The 7,668-nt window shown below is 40.1% G+C and overlaps 1 long non-coding RNA gene across 2 annotated transcripts in view; it reads left to right on the top strand.

The window, feature by feature from the left end:
• The window catches only part of LOC103665365, a 6,770-nt gene extending 3,106 nt beyond the window's left edge, over positions 1-3,664 (top strand). The window contains exons 4-6 of one of the 2 annotated variants that reach the window (XR_005833469.1): positions 1,241-1,429; positions 2,892-2,963; positions 3,611-3,664. This is a non-coding gene — a long non-coding RNA (uncharacterized LOC103665365). Of the gene's footprint in view, positions 1-1,240; positions 1,434-2,891; positions 2,964-3,610 lie in introns of both variants that reach the window. The other variant, XR_569277.2, reaches the window with a different exon arrangement.
• Positions 3,665-7,668: the final 4,004 nt, after the last annotated feature.

The raw sequence follows: 7,668 nt of genomic DNA on the forward strand, positions 1-7,668 counted from the left end.
GGGGGGGGGGGTGTCGTGCTGCTAGAGGATGCTGCTTGGGTGTAGAAAGAGAAGCTGAGCCCATCACCCTCCCCCGCCCGATGCTGCAGAAGGAGAAGCAGACTTCCTGCTGAGCAGGGAGCCCAGAGGTGGAGCTCGAGCCTGGGACCAAGATCGTGACCTGAGTTGGAGGCAAAGGCTTAATGAACTGAACCACCTAGGTACCTCGAAAGCAAGTAGACTTTTTGCTTTCCAGGACCGCTATCTTCCTTGTTGAACATCTACCCTTTTGTCAGATGCTTAGCTAGTTCTACTAGAACTCTTATTACCCTCATATATGAAAATGTATTTCTAGTAACTGGCATTCTTGCTGAATTTTTCATCCTTTCAGTTCAGAAAGCCCTGGGGTTTTGAAATTATTGGTGACCAACTATAAAAAACTGTTCTGAATCTGATCCTTTCCCCAAAATTTCAGATCTTTTCACTTAGTTCATAAGTTGTACATTTTACCTTTTTTTTTTTTTAAGATTGATTTATTTAGGGGCGCCTGGGTGGCTCAGTCAGTTAAGTGTCTGCCTTCAGCTCAGGTCATGATCCCAGGGTCCTGGGATTGAGCCCCACATCTGGCTCCCTGCTCAGTGGGAAGTCTGTTTCTCCCTCTCCCCTGCCCCTGCTCCTGTTCTCTCTCTCTCGCTCTCTCTCTCACTCTTCATGTGCGTGCTCTCTCTAATAAATATATAAAATCTTTTTAAAAATTTATTTATTGGGGCGCCTGGGTGGCACAGCGGTTGGGCGACTGCCTTCGGCTCAGGGCGTGATCCCAGCGTTGTGGGATCAAGCCCCACATGAGGCTCCTCCGCTGGGAGTCTGCTTCTTCCTCTCCCACTCCCCCTGCTTGTGTTCCTTCTCTCGCTGGCTGTCTCTATCCTGTCGAATGAATAAATAAAATCTTTAAAAAAAAAAATAAATAAAAATAAAAATTTATTTATTTTCAGGAGAGAAAGCATGAGAGCAAGTGGCAGGGGGGCGGGTGGGGCAGAGGGAGAGGAAGAGCTTTGCTAGGAGCCAAATGCAGGGCTCTGTCCTAGGACCCCACGATCATGACCCAAGCCTAAATCAAGAGTTGGCCGCCCGACTGAGTCACTCAGGCACCCCTACTTTTTACTTTTTGAATATAGATTGTGGCCCTCCGTATTATTTATTGTTATGTAAAAATTACCCAAAACTTAGTAGTTTACAACAACAGATGTTTATCTTACAGTGGGAGGAGGGCGAAGTGGAGAGACATCAGTTTTCCAGACTGATTTGGCAAGCCTCAGTTCCTTGATGGCTGTTGGCTAAAGACTTCAGTTCTTCACCATGTGAACAAAGGCTGCCTGAGTATCCCCACAACATGACAGCTGGCTTCCACCAGAGGGAATGATCCAAGAGAGAAATGCCAAGACAACATGTAGGTGGGCACAAATAAGGGTCTGAATACCAAGGGTGGGGGATTGTTGGGGATCCTCTTGGAGGTAGACCACCATACTTGACTCTTTTTTCTTTAACTGCTTCAATTTATTGAATCAGGAGTTTGATATTTGACCCTCTGGTCAGATCATTAGAAGTATGAGAGTCTATGTATCCAAATAAGTGCTCTTTTCTAAGGTGCACAGTTTCTTGCCTGTGAATATATAAATTCCATAAGTGATGCTACACTCCTTTTGGAAATTTTCTAAGGAGTGTATAAGAAAGCTCATTTTATAGTTAGAATACTCTACCTTGATCATATATATTTTTCTTGGGCCCATTTCCCTTTTCCCAATTCTTCCTAGGTGGAGATGGTTAGAGAGGCTGAAGTAGACGTAGATATAAGTACCCCTGGTATTTTGCTTGGGGTGCAGACTGACTTGGAAAGGTTGAAATTTCTGTTTCCAGTTTTTCAAGGAATGTAGTCCAATTACTTAATGGCACTTACATAAATATTTGACATAGGATGGAATGAAGGTATAAATATGCAGCAGCTTTAAAGCAATTTGTCCTTTTCCTCAAAAGCTTTATCCAATATAGTAAGTATACTTTTTTCTTTTTCTTTTTTTTTTTAAGTAGACTCCACACCCAGCGTAGAGCCCAACACAGGGCTTGAACTCATGACCCTGAGATCAAGACCTGAGCTGAGATCAAGAGTCAGAGAGGCACCCCATACTTTTCTTTCTGTTGCTCCCCTCCCCCCATGGTCTTCTGTCCCTCTTAATGAGCAAAATACAGACTTTGCCACGCAGTCAGAATGCCCATAATTGGCAGAATTCTAATTAGTGCCCAAGATTTGTAACCTTTTGAGCCTTCTCCCTTTATCACTGCTTAAAAGTTCTTCATTAGGAGTGACAACTCTCCGCCTTTTCCTTTAAAGCGTATGTGCTTCTGATGATTGCAAACCTTGTCAAATAACTAAAAGCATTATGTATAAAACAAGATATAACCAGTTTTGGAATGTATTTATATTAAGCTATGATTATCCTTTCCATGTCAAGCTTAATGTTGAGAATACGTTTCTAAGTTATCATGAGGTAATCTATGTAAAGTAGATAAATAATACAATTGAAATTATCTTTGGTATGAGGTTTTTTTCTAATCATAGTAAAATTGGAGGTCTTATCTGTTTATGAGAATTAAAATTTATAGAAAGGTGCATTTATTACGTGTTCTTTAAAAAGGGCTAAACCATGAAAATCTTACGATTATGGTTTAAGTTGAAAATCGGAAAAAAAATAGAAATGTCCAATGATTAAACTTTTTCCACTGCTGTTCACATCATGATTTGTTGTGATTAATGTATGTGGATGAGGACATAATGGAAAAAGAAAATCATAGAGGGAGAAAAAGTATAGATAAGATATAGTTTATGTTGTACTTATTAATATTTTCCCTTTTAGGAATGAAATTGAAGGGTGTTTTTCTCAACATCATTTTGTCAGATTTATCTGATAAAAAATGTGATGAACAAGGTAAGAGGTTTATTAATTTGTTAATTTTGATGAAAGAACAGAAAATCAGATTATCAGCAAACAATGGATATTTGAGTATAATATGGGTATCATACTCAAATTTTTTTTCCTTATTTCACCTTTGAAAGATAATACAATTTTCTAAATCAATAGATTTGATTCCGGATTGGCAATTGGGTGGCCAGGGTCAGGACTTTTAGCCTTGATGATCATCTTTTCTCAAAACTAATAATGTAATTCAACCCCTGAAATTCTTAGAGATCATATATTCCAGGGTTTAAATTTCTGAGCTTTTGGATGTTCTATAAATGACTCTTTGATATGCCAATGAATGACCATCTTCTAACTTAAGCTTTATTCAAGAATAGTAGATAGGTAGGTAGTCAAAAGCTGGAAATCTCAAATCTAATACCAGATTAATCTATCCGTGGGCATGTTGCCTGGGGGTGTTTCAAATGTTTCTCCTTTATATTTAAAGGAGAAAAATTTTTGCAAATACTTGCAAATCAAAGTTGATTTACATACATTTTCTATTTCATAAATTTCTACAAACATAAAAGTTGATATAAACTTTGGTTTGGTTTTTTTTGTTTGTTTTTGTTTTGTTTTGTTTTGTTTTTTTAAGATTTTATTTATTTATTTGACAGAGACAGCCAGAGAGAGAGGGAACACAAGCAGGGGGAGTGGGAGAGGAAGAAGCAGGCTCACAGCGGAGGCGCCTGATGTGGGGCTCGATCCCAGAACACCGGGATCACGCCCCGAGCCGAAGGTAGACGCTTAACAATGACTGCGCCACCCAGGCACCCCGATATAAACTTTGTTTATATGCCCTAATGAAAACATGTACAAAATAAGAACATTCAAAAATAAAACTAAAACATTAATGGGATGGATGCTACTGTTACAGGAGTAAGCAAGTGCTCGCTGGCTGGTATGGAATAAGTTGTAAACACATACAGTCTTGTGCCTTGTGATGATTGTAAAGTTTTACAGTCTGGACAACAGATTTGTCCAGAACTTTACTCTTTTGCAGACCTCAAGATTATTGAAATGAGGAGGGAGGGCCTAAATTCTCAAAAGGATGTCTTTGGACTGTCTGCAAATCCTAATATGAAGAATTTTGTATTACATTGTCTCCAAACATTTTTCCAGCTCCAATGAGTAATTCAGTCTGGAACTAACATCCCTTTGAGAAAACCTTCAGTTTTTATTTTGATCTGTGGTTATGTATGGCTAATAGTTAAATTGGGTTGAAAGTTGACTATTTTGTGAACTAATACAAGTTTTTCTTTTTAGATACAGGTAGTCCTTACTTTGCATCGTTCCAATATATGTGAAGATCAGTTTAGTTAAATAACATCGATTCCCCTACAACATGGTTGAAATTTCAGTTACCACGAGAGACCAAATTGTTGCATAAGCTTTGATGGTAGCTCTTTATTCCACAAATGATTATGCATATAAAAGATGGTCAGTAACCACTTATATCACTTCTTTCAAAAGTCTGTTGGTGATTGATCACTGAACATGTAGTTCACAGAGTAAAGCATGTAGTTGTGTTGCTTACTTGTTTCCCAGTGATAACGCCTCCGACATTTTACAAAAATGGATCATCAAAAGAGGGAATTGGTCAACAGAGATGACAGGGCAGCAAAGAAACAAAAAGTGGTAACACTGGAAGTGAAATTGGACGTCATTAGAAGATTTGAAAGTGGTGACAGCATAGTGAAGACAAGATGAGACCTAGGCTGACATCAACCTGTAGTACGAACCATCTTTTAAAAGTTCAGTAAAACAAGAATTTTTAGGTAAAGTTACTTCATTTTTTTAGTTTAAATTGTGCTAGGAACAGAAAGCTGCGTATGGTTGAAATGGAGTGTTTACTTCTACTTTGGACTGAGGACTGTAATAAGAAACAAATCCCAATCAGTTTGGCTAGCATTCAGGCCATAGGGTTGAGGGTAGTTGCTACAGTGAAGGAAAATGGTAACTACAAGGAGACTGAAAAAGAACATTTTACTGCTAATAAAGGTTGGTTTCATCGTTTCCAAAGTCTGTATGAATTCATTGATGTTCTGCTGTCTGGTGAAGCTGCAAGCTCAGATAAGGATGCTACTGTGAAATTCGCACCATTCCAAGAATCACAGGCAGTCCTTGCTTTGCAAAGTACAAGACTACTCTGTAAAAACTTCTTAGGATTTGGCTATAATGTAAATGGAGTTCTAGAAGATGCAGATGAGCGTGGGAATGTTGACACTGCTGCCATTCTAGATACTCATCCAGAACAATTTAGTGAAGGTGAACATAGTTATAAAGGAGGAAAAGCAGTTGTGTGTTGTAAAGGATGAATACGTTTCAGAAGAAGTGATGCAGGTGAAAAACCACGTTAAAGGAACTCTCAGATATTTCATGACATTGCGTAAAGAATAAAATTTTAGAAGCAGATCCAAACTCAGGAGTATGACAATTTGCCAAGGTGTAGAAAAGATGCCCCGTATTGTAAATTACGAGAAAGCAACCACTATTCAAACTACTCTTGAGACTTTCCGATAAATAAAATGCTGTAATTTTCAGTGTTTGTGTTTTATTTTTATTTTTTTAAAGATTTTATTTATTTATTTGACAGAGATAGAGACAGCCAGCAAGAGAGGGAACACAAGCAGGGGGAGTGGGAGAGGAAGAAACAGGCTCATATTGGGGGAGCCTGATGTGGGGCTCGATCCCATAACGCCGGGATCACGCCCTGAGCCGAAGGCAGACTCTTAACCGCTGTGCCACCCAGGCGCCCCTCAGTGTTTGTGTTTTAAATATTTTTATATTTATAACCAACATCAAGAGAATTTATGATGTTTTGACAAATTTTAAGGTTACAGAACAAGATTGTTAATCTCAGATTAAAATTGCTTTGAGTTTCAGCTTGCATAGTCCACGTGAGAACTCCCTGCATTTAAAACAAGCTAAGAACTCTTTATATTTAACCAAATATAAATAGATTAGGTCTAGAAACAAATATACTTTACATTTATGATCACGTTATAATTTTTCATACTGCTTTTGTATGCTTCTATGTCAAGGCTTTTAAATAAATTTACAATACAGTATGTCTCATACTTCTTGAGTGTTAATCCATTTGTAGGTAAAATCCTTTCTAATAGAAAAGGGAGTAGCAAACTTTGCTTGTAAAGAGCCATACAATAAATACTTTAGGCTTTGCAGACTATGGTCTCTGTAGCAACTACTCAACTTTGCCCATGTAGCAGGAGAACCACCATTGACAATATGTTCCAGTCATGAGACTGACTTCATGAAATACCTTTTTTACCTCACAGCCGACAAAAGGGGGTGGGGAGCAGGGAGCTTTGTAGTTTGACTTACGCAATAGGAATGTGTACATTAAATGATAACCAAAGAATAACCACTGCTTGAATCGAGTTTTGGTAAAGTTCAAATGAACCCTTTCTCCATACCAACGTACAATTCCAGGTAGCAGGGGGTCTGGGGGTTGGGGTAGTAGGGAGTTCGGTGTTACCTGTTGACTAAAATGATGGGCCCACTTTTAATAAGCCCGATTGTTATTGGCGCTTCTAGGTAAACACAGCTGTAGGTAAAAATGGCTTTGTAGAACACTAGACATTAACTACTGAAACCTAAGTAATCCGTTTAGTCTATTTCTGTCCTAGGAAAATAAACTTGGCTTTTCAAATTAAAAGCGTGTTCAAAAGAGTGTAGTGGGGGTTCAAAAATCGTATCTCTAGTACTTAAAATTGAAGGTGCTTTAGAGAAGGCTTAAGACTGTTGACTGATCAATGTAATGGAAAGAGAACTCTAGTTAGGAGACCTGGGTTTGGTCCAGGTTCTGATCGTTTACTAAGTGCTTTTCCTCTGGTTTTACTTTGCTGCGAAACGACTCCTAAACTAAAAACGACATCCAGGCAATACACTAGATACCAGGGTCTGGTGGAGCTAGTAAAGTTCCAGTGGCTAAGGGCAAACTTAGTAGATCTCAAGTAGTACCATATGATGCTTACTGGACTACTTGACTCCACTATGCTGCTTTGGAATAACAAATATGTCCATAACAGACTTTATTTTTAAAAGTATTTTATTTATTCATTTAAGAGAGCACAGGCAGAGGGAGAAGCAGACTCCCAGCTGAGCTGAGAACCCAATGCCGGCTTGATCCCAGGGATCATGAGCTGAGGCCTTAACCCACAGAGCCACCCAGGCCTCCCCACAACAGACTCTGACCAGACCATTTGGTTTTAAAGAAGTTCTTAAAACGCAACACCCTAGATCCAACTATGCAATTTTAAAAACCCGTTCACAAATAAGTTACTCCAATTAGGGCCTTATAGCCCGATTTTCACATGATTTGTCCCGTGGTGGCAGTGTCGCCGGGGCTGCCCACGTCTCACAGGACTAACGCTACGTGGCGTTCCTGGGGACCTCGGCCGTTCTTCTAACAGAGCTACACCCAGCAGGACTTTTTTTTTCCGAGTACTCAGGTCATCGCGTCCTCGCCCCGCATGCTGCCCTTCAGAACGGGTCCCCAACCCCACAGGCTTGCGGGTCTCCGCCGGTCTCACCGTGGGCCCCGCGCCGGGGACTCCGCCTGCCACAGCTCCCGGAAGTGCCGTGACGGGCAGCGCGCCGGAGTGGGCCGGGCGAGGCGTCGCTCCCGGAAGCATCGGCCAGCCGGCTGGGA

Source organism: Ursus maritimus, unplaced genomic scaffold (genome assembly GCF_017311325.1).
Source record: "Ursus maritimus isolate PB19 unplaced genomic scaffold, ASM1731132v1 scaffold_8, whole genome shotgun sequence".
NCBI classification, from domain to species: domain Eukaryota; kingdom Metazoa; phylum Chordata; class Mammalia; order Carnivora; family Ursidae; genus Ursus; species Ursus maritimus.